The sequence below is a fragment of the Salmo trutta genome, chromosome 11 (genome assembly GCF_901001165.1).
Source record: "Salmo trutta chromosome 11, fSalTru1.1, whole genome shotgun sequence".
In the NCBI taxonomy this organism is placed as follows: Eukaryota; Metazoa; Chordata; class Actinopteri; order Salmoniformes; family Salmonidae; genus Salmo; species Salmo trutta.
Window position 1 is genome coordinate 9153784 of NC_042967.1, and position 12854 is coordinate 9166637.

The window sequence follows — 12854 nt, forward strand, 5'->3', positions numbered from 1 at the left end:
ATGGGACACTTTTAAATGTTAATCAAATCAATCAAATATATTTATAAAGCCATTCTTACATCAGCTGATATCACAAAGTGCTGTACAGAAACCCAGCCTAAAACCCAAAACAGCAAGCAATGCAGGCGTAGAAGCACGGTGGCTAGGAAAAACTCCCTTGAAAGGCAGGAACCTAGGAAGAAACCTAGAGAGGAACCAGGCTATGAGGGGTGGCCAGTCCTCTTCTGGCTGTGCCGGGTGGAGATTATAACAGAACATGGCCAAGATGTTCAAATGTTCATAGATGACCAGCAGAGTCATATAATAATAATAATCACAGTGGTTGTAGAGGGTGCAACAGGTCAGTACCTCAGGAGTAAATGTCAGTTGGCTTTTCATAGCTGATCATTGAGAATCTCTACCGCTCCTGCTGTCTCTAGAGAGTTGAAAACAGCAGGTCTGGGACAGGTAGCACGTCCGGTGAAAATGGCATAAGGAGTTTATCTTAAAAAGGAAAAAGAGGAACTAACAGTACAAATAGATAGCTATAAAAACAGTACCATAGAGGCACAGAATAAGTTAGAGGAAAAACAAATAGAAATGGAGGAACTTATTCAAGAAAGATCAAGTGTAATATATTATAAAAATAAAGCGAACTGGATGGAATATGGGAAAAATGCACCAAATATTTGTTTTATCTTCAACATAGAAATGATTCACCAACTTACAGTTTGAAGGAGGAAGCAAAGTACTTTAAGCATATGTTTTAATTTCAGTCTTCTCCATTAAAAAGGTATTGTAGGATATTATTCATCCTAATTAGACAGGTGTTTTACATGGACAATACATTGGAGATAATATACAGTGCATTCGGAAAGTATTCAGATCCCATGACTTTTTCCAAATTTTGTTACGTTACAGCCTTATTCTAAAATTGATTAAAAAAATGTTTCCCCTCATCAATCTACACAAAATAACCCATAATAAAGCTAAAACTGTTTTTTAAAATCATTTTAAAAGGCTTATGTAAATAATACTAATGTAAATAAGGTATGTTTTTATTTTTAATACATTTGCAAAAATGTCTAAACCTGTTTTCGCTTTGTCATTATGGGGTATTGTGTGTAGATTGATGTGGAAAAACCCCAATTTAAATAGATTTTAGAATAAGGCTGTAACATAACAAAAGGGGGGGGGGAATCAATGGGTCTGAATACTTTCCAAATGCACATTAAGACAAATACTGGAAACAAAAGAACACTATGACATTTTTTTGGAGGGGGAAACCAGGTCTGGTATTCCTTTGGTAAACGCCTTTGATAAAGTACGACTGGAATTTATATATAAAACGCCTGGACTATTTTCATTTGAGAATCTTATACAATGGGTTAAAGTTATGTATAGTAAAAACAGCAGTAAAATAGTAAATAATGGCTACTTCTCTGAAAGTATTAAATTGTCAAGAGTAAAACAAGGTTGTCCACTATCGGCATATCTATTTATTGCCATCGAAATGTTAACTTTTAAAATCAGATCCAACAATAATATCAAGGGGCTAGAAATCCAGGGCTTAAAAACAAAGGTGTCATTGTACGCTGATGATTCATGTTTTCTTTTAAATCCGTAATTTGAATCCCTGCACTTAAAGGATCTAGATAATTTTTCTAACCTCTCTGGATTATAACCAAATTATGATAAATGCCATATTACATCTAAAAAAAAAAATATACTTTTACATTACTGTGTAGTTTCCCAATAAAATGATCCGACAGTGAAGCGGACATACTCGGTATTCATATCGCGAAATAAATAAATTCTCACTACGATACATTTTAATAGAAAGTTAGCCAGATTAGATAAGATGTTGCTACCATGGAAAGGACAACACCTGTTGTGGAAATAATTCTTTAGTCATATCCCAGTTTACCCATTTATTTATGGAAAAAAAATCACCCTGACTAATTCTTTAGTCATATCCCAGTTTACCCATTTATTTATGTTCCACTTTATTTGGAATGGCAAGCCAGGCAAAATTAAAATGGGCCTATTTCTATTATGAATATGAATTCGGAGGGCAGAAATGATTAAATATGAAAACATAGTGAGAGGTCCTAACGGCTTCAGTCATACAAAAACTATACTTAAATCCTAGCTGGTTCTTCAGCAGATATGTAAAAATGGCTCATCTTGTGTTCAAGAATGGCCTTTTTCCATTCATTCAGATTGCAACCTCTCACTTTCAGTTATTTGAAAATGAAAAGATCTCCATAATATCGCTATTTTTAAAACAAGCAATAGAAAGCTGGTTGCAATTTCAATTTAATCCACCAGAAAAAAAAACAGAACAAATATTAGAACAAATACATGACCAAAAGTATGTGGACACCTGCTCGTCGAACATCTCATTTCAAAAATCATGGGCATTAATATGGAGTTGGTCCCCCCTTTGCTGCTTTAACAGCCTCCACTCTTCTGGGAAGGCTTTCCACTAGATGTTGAAACATTGCTGCGGGGACTTGCTTCCATTCAGCCACAAGAGCAGTAGTGAGGTTGAGCACTGATGTTGGGCGATTAGGCCTGGCTCGCAGTCGGCGTTCCAATTCATCCCAAAGGCTTGTGTGGCCTACCACTTTGTGGCTGAGCCGTTGTTGCTCCTAGACGTTTCCACTTCACAATAACAGCATTTACATTTGACCGGAGTAGCTCTTGCAGGGCTGAATTTTGACTAACTAACTTGTTGGAAAGGTGACATTCTGTGACGGTGCCATGTTAAAAGTCACTGAGCTCTTCAGTAAGGCCATTCTACTGCCAATGTTTGTCTATGGAGATTGCATGGTTGTGTGCTCGATTTTATACAATAGCCGAATCCACTAATTTAAAGGGGTGTCCACATACACTACCGTTCAAAAGTTTGGGGTCACTTAGAAATGAAAAATATACATGAAATTAGTTGAAAAATTAATAGGAAATATAGTCAAGATGTTGACAAGGTTATAAATAATGATTTTTTATTGAAATAATAATTGTGTCGTTCAAACTTTGCTTTCATCAAAGAATCATTTGCAGCAATTGCAGACTTTTAGCATTCTAGTTGTCAATGTGTTGAGGTAATCTGAAGAGATTTCACCCCATGCTTTCTGAAGCACCTCCCACAAATTGGATTGGCTTGATGGCCACTTCTTACGGTCAAGCTGCTCCCACAACAGCTCAATAGGGTTGAGATCTGGGGACTGTGCTGGCCACTCCATTATAGACAGAATACCAGCTGACTGCTTCTTCCATAAATAGTTCTTGCATAGTTTGGAGCTGTGCTGTGGGTCATTGTCCTGTTGTAGGAGGAAATTGGCTCCAATTAAGCGCCGTCCACAGGGTATTGCATGGCGTTGCAAAATGGAGTGATAGCCTTCCTTCTTCAAGATCCCTTTTACCTTGTACAAATCTCCCACTTTACCACCAACAAAGCACTTCCAGACCATCACATTGCCTCCACCATGCTTGACAGATGGCGTCAAGCACTCCTCCAGCATCTTTTCATTTTTTCTGCATCTCACAAATGTTCTTCTTTGTGATCTGAACACCTCAAACTTAGATGTCTGTCCATAACACTTTTTTCCAATCTTCCTCTGTCCTGTGTCTGTGTTCTTTTGCCCATCTTAAACTTTTCTTTTTATTGGTCTGAGATTGCTTTTTCTTTGCAACTCTGCCTAGAAGGCCAGCATCCCGGAGTCGCCTCTTCACTGTTGACGTTGAGACTGGTGTTTTGCGGGTAATATTTAATGAGGCTGCCAGTTGAGCACTTGTGAGGCGTCTGTTTCTCAAACTAGACACTAATGTACTTGTCCTCTTGCTCAGTTTCGCACCGGGGCCTCCCACTGTTTCTATTCTAGTTAGAGACAGTTTGCGCTGTTCTGTGAAGGGAGTAGTACACAGCGTTGTACGAGATCTTCAGCTTCTTGGCAATTTCTCGCATGGAATAGCCTTAACTTCTCAGAACAATAATAGACTGAGTTTCAGCAGAAAGTACATTGTTTCTGGCCATTTTGAGCCTGTAATCGAACACACAAATGCTGATGCTCCAGATACTCAACTAGTCTAAAGAAGGCTAGTTTTATTGCTTCTCTAATCAGCACAACAGTTTTCAGCTGAGCTAACGTAACTGCAAAAGGGTTTTCTAATGATCAATTAGCCTTTTAAAATGATAAACTTGGATTAGCTAACAAACACAACGTGCCATTGGAACAAAGGAGTGATGGTTGCTGATAATGGGCCTATTTACGCCTATGTAGATATTCCATTAAAATCTGCCGGTTCCAGCTACAATATTCATTTACAACATGAACAATGTCTACACTGTATTTTTGATCAATTTGATGTTATTTTAATGGACAATTTTTTTTGCTTTTCTTTCAAAAACAAGGACATTTCTAAGTGACCCCAAACTTTTGTACGGTAGTGTACGTTTGTATATATCATTTATTATGGTTAAATTCAAATATACTAATCGATTAAAATAAAAATGGAAAATTTTTAAAAACAGTGTAATCTTTGTAAATTATATCATAAATAGGACTGGTGGAGTTGTCTCGCACATGCAGTTAACAAAAATATATGGAAATGTCTGCTCTATCCAAAATTACAACCAACTGATTGCAGCATTGCCACAAAAAATGGAGGAGGCAAGTGGAAATGGGAGAAGGTAAGGAACTTGTCTGTCGGCCGTGCATTAAAGACCAACATTTGCTAAAGAAAATTGTGATAAATAAAAAAGTAAACCAGTTTAATTTGAGGACCAAAAAATGTACAGCTGCACCATACGAAATAGTTCTGGATGTACTGATTCCATGGCACATGGTTTATGAACTGATACACAAAATGACGCCGGATTCAAATCAATTTAAATTATTATACAGAATTCTTGCAACCAATGGAATGTTACAGTGGCTTACGAAAGTATTCACCCCCTTGGTATTTTTTCTATTTTGCTGCCTTACAACCTGAAATCAACTTTAATTCAAATTTTTTTTTGGGGGGGGGGTTATATCATTTGATTTACACAACATGCCTACCACTTTGAAGATGCAAAATATTTTTTGTGTAACAAACCAATAAAACTGAACTTGAGCGTGCATAACTATTCACCCACCCAAAGTCAATACTTTGTAGAGCCTCCTTTTACAGCAATTACAGCTGCAAGTCTCTTGGGGTATGTCTCTATAAGCTTGGCACATCTAGCCACTGGGATTTTTGCCCATTCTTCAAGGCAAAACTGCTCCAGCTCCTTCAAGCTGGTGTTCTCAATTGGTTTGAGGTCTGGGCTTTGACTAGGCCATTCCAAGACATTTAAATGGTTCCCCTTAAACCATTCGAGTGTTGCTTTGGCAGTATGCTTAGGATCATTGTCCTGCTGGAAGGTGAACCTCCGTCCCAGTCTCAAATCTCTGGAAGACTGAAACAGGTTTCCCCCTTATAGAGAATTTCCCTGTATTTAGCACCATCCATTCTTTCAATTCTGACCAGTTTCCCAGTCCCTTCCAATGGAAAAACATCTCACAGCATGATGCTGCCACCACCATGCTTCACTGTGGGGATGGAGTTCTCGGGGTGATGAGAGGTGTTGGGTTTGCTTCAGACATAGCGTTTTCCTTGATGGCCAAAAAGCTACATTTTAGTCTCATCTGACCAGAGTACCTTCTTCCATATGTTTGGGGAGTCTCCCACATGTCTTTTGGCGAACACCAAACTCGTTTGCTGATTTTTTTTTTCTTTAACTTGTTATGGATAGGGGGCAGTATTTTCTCTTGGCTGGTTTGTTGTGGTGCCATATTCTTTCCATTTTTTAATAATGATTTAATGGTGCTCCGTGGGATGTTCAAAGTTTCTGATATTTTTTTAACCCAACCCTGATCTATACTTCTCCACAATTTTGTCCCTGATCTGTTTGGAGAGCTCCTTAGTCTTCATGGTGCCACTTGCTAAGTGATGTTGCAGACTCTGGGGCCTTTCAGAACAGGTGTATGTATAGGGGGTTAGCTATTTTCGTCCTAACGTAGTCAACACTGCTAGCTAGCTAGTCAACACTGCTAGCTAGCCAACTAGCTAACTTCTACCGACTAGCAGCACTGTAGAAACTATTACATTACAACGGAACGACTTGATTAGTTTAGTGTTAGTGTTAGTTAGCTAGCTACATAGTTGTCTTTGCTGTCTTTGTATCTAAGATAATTGTGTAGTTTAGAGTAATTATCGAGGTTAGCTAGCCAGCCGCGACGCCGTTGTCCAGACTCCAGACTTAGTCATCATCAAACCCACTGCTAGCTAGCCAACCGTTACCGACTAGCAGCGCTGTAGATACTAATACATTACAACGGAACGATTTGACTAGTGCAGTGTTAGCTAGCTAGCTACATAGTTGTCTTTGTCATAGCTTGATAATTGTGTAGTTTAGTAATTATCGAGGTTAGCTAGCCAGCTATTTCCGTCCCCCGCAACGCCATTTTTCCAAACCTAGCCAACTACTACCGACGAGCAGCATTGTAGAAACTAAATACATTACAAAGGAACGTCTTGATTAGTGTTATGTTAGCTAGCTACAAAGTTGCTTTTGTATCATGACAAGGTGTAGTACTGAAACTATCGAGGTTACCTAGCCAGCTACACGTTCAAACAAAGTCAACAACGCAGCCACTGCTAGCTAGCCTACTCCACCAGCCAGCAGTACTGTATCATTTTAGTCAATAAGATTTTTGCAACGTAAGCTTAACTTTCTGAAGATTCGAGACGTGTAGTCCACTTGTCATTCCAATCTCCTTTGCATTAGCGTAGCCTCTTCTGGAGCTTATCAACTATGTGTCTGTCTATCCCTGTTCTCTCCCCTCTGCACAGGCCATACAAACGCTTCACACCGCGTGGCGGCTGCCACTCTAACCTGGTGGTCCCAGCGCGCACGACCCACGTGGAGTTCCAGGTCTCCGGCAGCCTCTGGAACTGCCGGTCTGCGGCCAACAAGGCTGAGTTCATCTCAGCCTATGCTACCCTCCAGTCCCTAGACTTCCTGGCGCTGACGGAAACATGGATTACCACAGATAACACTGCTACTCCTACTGCTCTCTCCTCGTCTGCCCACGTGTTCTCGCATACCCCTAGAGCATCGAGCCAGCGGGGTGGTGGCACTGGAATCCTCATCTCTCCCAAGTGGACATTCTCTCTTTCTCCCCTGACCCATCTGTCTATCTCCTCATTTGAATTCCATGCTGTCACAGTTACCAGACCTTTCAAGCTTAACATCCTTATCATTTATCGCCCTCCAGGTTCCCTTGGAGAGTTCATCAATGAGCTTGACGCCTTGATAAGTTCCTTTCCTGAGGATGGCTCACCTCTCACAGTTCTGGGTGACTTTAACCTCCCCACGTCTACCTTTGACTCATTCCTCTCTGCCTCCTTCTTTCCACTCCTCTCCTCTTTTGACCTCACCCTCTCACCGTCCCCCCCTACTCACAAGGCAGGCAATACGCTTGACCTCATCTTTACTAGATGCTGTTCTTCCACTAATCTCATTGCAACTCCCCTCCAAGTCTCCGACCACTACCTTGTATCCTTTTCCCTCTCGCTCTCATCCAACACTTCTCACTCTGCCCCTACTCGGATGGTATTGCGCCGTCCCAACCTTTGCTCTCTCTCTCCCGCTACTCTCTCCTCTTCCATCCTATCATCTCTTCCCTCTGCTCAAACCTTCTCCAACCTATCTCCTGATTCTGCCTCCTCAACCCTCCTCTCCTCCCTTTCTGCATCCTTTGATTTTCTCTGTCCCCTATCCTCCAGGCCGGCTCGGTCCTCCCCTCCTGCTCCGTGGCTCGACGACTCACTGCGAGCTCACAGAACAGGGCTCCGGGCAGCCGAGCGGAAATGGAGGAAAACTCGCCTCCCTGCGGACCTGGCATCCTTTCACTCCCTCCTCTCTACATTCTCCTCTTCTGTCTCTGCTGCTAAAGCCACTTTCTACCACTCTAAATTCCAAGCATCTGCCTCTAACCCTAGGAAGCTCTTTGCTACCTTCTCCTCCCTCCTGAATCCTCCTCCCCCTCCCCCCCCCCCCCCCCTCCTCCCTCTCTGCGGATGACTTCGTCAACCATTTTGAAAAGAAGATTGACGATATCCGATCCTCGTTTGCTAAGTCAAACGACACCGCTGGTCCTGCTCACACTGCCCTACCCTGTGCTTTGACCACTTTCTCCCCTCTCTCTCCAGATGAAATCTCGCATCTTGTGACGGCCGGCCGCCCAACAACCTGCCCACTTGACCCTATCTCCTCTCTTCTCCAGACCATTTCCGGAGACCTTCTCCCCTACCTCACCTCGCTCATCAACTCATCCTTGACCGCTGGCTACGTCCCTTCCGTCTTCAAGAGAGCGAGAGTTGCACCCCTTCTGAAAAAACCTACACTCGATTCCTCCGATGTCAACAACTACAGACCAGTATCCCTTCTTTCTTTTCTCTCCAAAACTCTTGAACATGCCGTCCTTGGCCAGCTCTCCTGCTATCTCTCTCAGAATGACCTTATTGATCCTAATCAGTCAGGTTTCAAGACTGGGCATTCAACTGAGACTGCTCTTCTCTGTGTCACGGAGGCTCTCCGCACTGCTAAAGCTAACTCTCTCTCCTCTGCTCTCATCCTTCAAGACTTATCTGCTGCCTTTGATACTGTGAACCATCAGATCCTCCTCTCCACCCTCTCCGAGTTGGGCATCTCCGGCGCGGCCCACGCTTGGATTGCGTCCTACCTGACAGGTCGCTCCTACCAGGTGGCGTGGCGAGAATCTGTCTCCACACCACGTGCTCTCACCACTGGTGTCCCCCAGGGCTCTGTTCTAGGCCCTCTCCTATTCTCGCTATACACCAAGTCACTTGGCTCTGTCATATCCTCACATGGTCTCTCCTATCATTGCTATGCAGACGACACACAATTAATCTTCTCCTTTCCCCCTTCTGATAACCAGGTGGCGAATCGCATCTCTGCATGTCTGGCAGACATATCAGTGTGGATGACGGATCACCACCTCAAGCTGAACCTCGGCAAGACGGAGCTGCTCTTCCTCCCGGGGAAGGACTGCCCGTTCCATGATCTCGCCATCACGGTTGACAACTCCCTTGTGTCCTCCTCCCAGAGTGCTAAGAACCTTGGCGTGATCCTGGACAACACCTTGTCGTTCTCCACTAACATCAAGGCGGTGACCCGATCCTGTAGGTTCATGCTCTACAACATTCGCAGAGTACGACCCTGCCTCACACAGGAAGCGGCGCAGGTCCTAATCCAGGCACTTGTCATCTCCCGTCTGGATTACTGCAACTCGCTGTTGGCTGGGCTCCCTGCCTGTGCCATTAAACCCCTACAACTCATCCAGAACGCCGCAGCCCGTCTGGTGTTCAACCTTCCCAAGTTCTCTCACGTCACCCCGCTCCTCCGCTCTTTCCACTGGCTTCCAGTTGAAGCTCACATCCGCTACAAGACCATGGTGCTTGCCTACGGAGCTGTGAGGGGAACGGCACCTTCGTACCTTCAGGCTCTGATCAGGCCCTACACCCAAAGAAGGGCACTGCGTTCATCCACCTCTGGCCTGCTCGCCTCCCTACCTCTGAGGAAGCACAGTTCCCGCTCAGCCCAGTCAAAACTGTTCGCTGCTCTGGCACCCCAATGTGCTTCTTCTTGAGCCACTCCTTTGTTGCCTTGGCTGTGTGTTTTGGGTCATTGTCATGCTGGAATACCCATACACAACCCATTTTCAATGCCCTGGCTGAGGGAAGGAGATTCTCACCCAAGATTTGACGGTATATGGCCCCGTCCATCGTCCCTTTCATGCGGTGAAGTTGTCCTGTCCCCTTAGCAGAAAAACACCCCCAAAGCATAATGTTTCCACCTCCATGTTTGACGGTGGGGATGGTGTTCTTGGGGTCATAGGCAGCATTCCTCCTCCTCCAAACACGGCGAGTTAAGTTGATGCCAAAGAGCTCCATTTTGGTCTCATCTGACCACAACACTTTCACCCAGTTGTCCTCTGAATCATTCAGATGTTCATTGGCAAACTTCAGACGGGCATGTATATGTGCTTTCTTGAGCAGGGGGACCTTGCGGGCGCTGCAGAATTTCAGTTCTTCACAGCATAGTGTGTTACCAATTGTTTTCTTGGTGACTATGATCCCAGCTGCCTTGAGATCATTGACAAGATCCTCCCGTGTAGTTCTGAGCTGATTCCTCACCGTTCTCATGATCATTGCAACTCCACGAGGTGAGATCTTGCATGGAGCCCCAGGCCGAGGGAGATTGACAGATCTTTTGGGTTTCTTCCATTTGCGAATAATCGCACCAACTGTTGTCACCTTCTCACCAAGCTGCTTGGCGATGGTCTTGTAGCCCATTCCAACCTTGTGTAGGTCTACAATCTTGTCCCTGACATCCTTGGAGAGCTCTTTGGTCTTGGCCATGGTGGAGAGTTTGGAATCTGATTGATTGATTGCTTCTGTGGACAGGTGTCTTTTATACAGGTAACAAGTTGAGATTAGGAGCACTCCCTTTAAGAGTGTGCTCCTAATCTCAGCTCGTTACCTGTATAAAAGACACCTGGGAGCCAGAAATCTTTCTGATTGAGAGGGGGTCAAATACTTATTTCCCTCATTAAAATGCAAATCAATTTATAACTTTTTTGACATGCGTTTTTCTGGATTTTTTTGTTGTTATTCTGTCTCTCACTGTTCAAATAAACCTACCATTAAAATTATAGACTGATCATTTCTTTGTCAGTGGGCAAACGTACAAAATCAGCAGGGGATCAAATACTTTTTTCCCTCACTGTCCACACAACAGAGCTTTATAACCAATATACAATTACTAAATATACCCACACTAACAAACACCTACTTTACACGTCAAAATAGTTTAGTCAGGTTTGTCTGATGACTTTTGACTTATCATAGCTGACTCATATTTATCCACAACATCATATGTGTCCACCATGATGGGTTTAACAATAATGAAGTCATTCTGTAACTACAGTATAGGACTCAAATGTAGTGGGGATGGGTAAACACTCCATGTTTAATGTGTGTACCTACCTGAGGGAGTGTATGTCAGTGTAATCTGTATCACCTCTCTCTTCCAGGAATAGGAGTAGGGGTGTGAGGAGGGTCTGGGGAACCCTGAGGGGACCATGGTCATGGAGGTCAACCAGACTACTCCTACTCCTGAACCCACAGAGGAACCAGCTGAGCAGTATAGGACCACACAATTTCACAGAGGTGAGCCCAATGTTAACTATTGTCTGCATGTTACACTATATATACAAAAGTACGTCGACACCCCTTCGGCTATATCAGCCACACCGGTTGCTGACAGGTGTATAAAATTGAGCACACAGCCATGCAATGTCCATAGAGAAACATTGGCAGTAGAATGTCCTTACTGAAGAGCTCAGTGACTTTTAACGTGGCACCGTCATAGGATACAAGCTCTCCAACAAGTCAGTTCGAAAAATGTCTGCCCTGCTAGTGCTGCCCTGGTCAACTGTAAGTGCTGTTATTGTTAAGTGGAAACGTCTAGGAGCAACAACTGCTCAGCCGCTAAGTGGTAGGCCCCACAAACTCACAGAACGGGACTGTCGAGTGCTGAAGTGAGTAGCGCATAAAAATCGTCTGTCCTCGGTTGCAACACTCACTACCGAGTAACAAACTGCCTCTGGAAGCAACGTTAGCACAAGAACTGTTCGTCAGGAGCTCGATGAAATGGGTTTCCGTGGCCAAGCAGCCGCACTCAAGCTTAAGATCACCATGCGCTATGCCAAGTGTCGGCTGGAGAGGTGTAAAGTTCAAAGCCATTGGACGCTGGAGCAGTGGAAACGTGTTCTCTGGAGTGATGAATCACACCTCATCATCTGGCAGTCCATTGGACAAATCTGGGTTTGGTGGATGCCAAGAGAACGTTACCTGCCCAATGCATAGTGCCAACTGTAAAGTTTGGTGGAGGAGGAATAATGGTCTGGTGCTGTTTTTCATGGTTCGGGTTAGGCCCCTTAGTTCCAGTGAAGGGAAATCTTAACGCTACAGCATACAATGACATTCTAGACGATTCTGTGCTTCCAACTTTGTGGCAACAGTTTGGGGAAGGCCCTTTCTTGTTTCAGCATGACCATGCTCCCGTGCACAAAGCAAGGTCCATACAGAAAAGGTTTGTTGAGTTCGGTGTGGAAGAACTTGACTGGCCTGCACAGAGCCCTGACCTCAACCCTGTCGAACACCTTTGGGATCAATTGGAATGCCGACTGCGAGCCAGGCCTAATCGTCCAACATCAGTCAAAAGTGTATTTGTCACATACACGCGTTTAGCAGATGTTATTGTGGGTGTAGCGAAATGCTTGTCCCCGATCTCACTAACGCTCTTGTGACTGAATGGAAGCAAGTCCCTGCAGCAATGTTCCAACATCTAGTGGAAAGTCTTCCCAGAAGAGTGGAGGCTGTTATAGCAGCAAAGGGGGGACCAACTCCGTATTAATGCCCATGATTTTGGAATGAGATGTTCAACGAGCATGTAGTGGTCATGTAGTGTATTAGCTCAGGGCCCGTATCCACAAAGCATCTCAGAGTAGGAGTGATGATCTAGGGTCAGTTTAGCCTTTTAGATCATAATGAATAAGTCTATGATGGGGACCTGATCCTCTCGATGAGCACTTCTACTCTTGAGACTCTTTGTGGCTACGGGCCCAGGTTTTGATAAATGTTGTCTTAAAGATGCACTATGCAGAAATTGCTTCACCATTTCCTGGTAGCTAAAATTATAAAAGTTCGCTTAATTTCAGTTTGCGACTAAACAAGCAAATATTTGACTTAATATT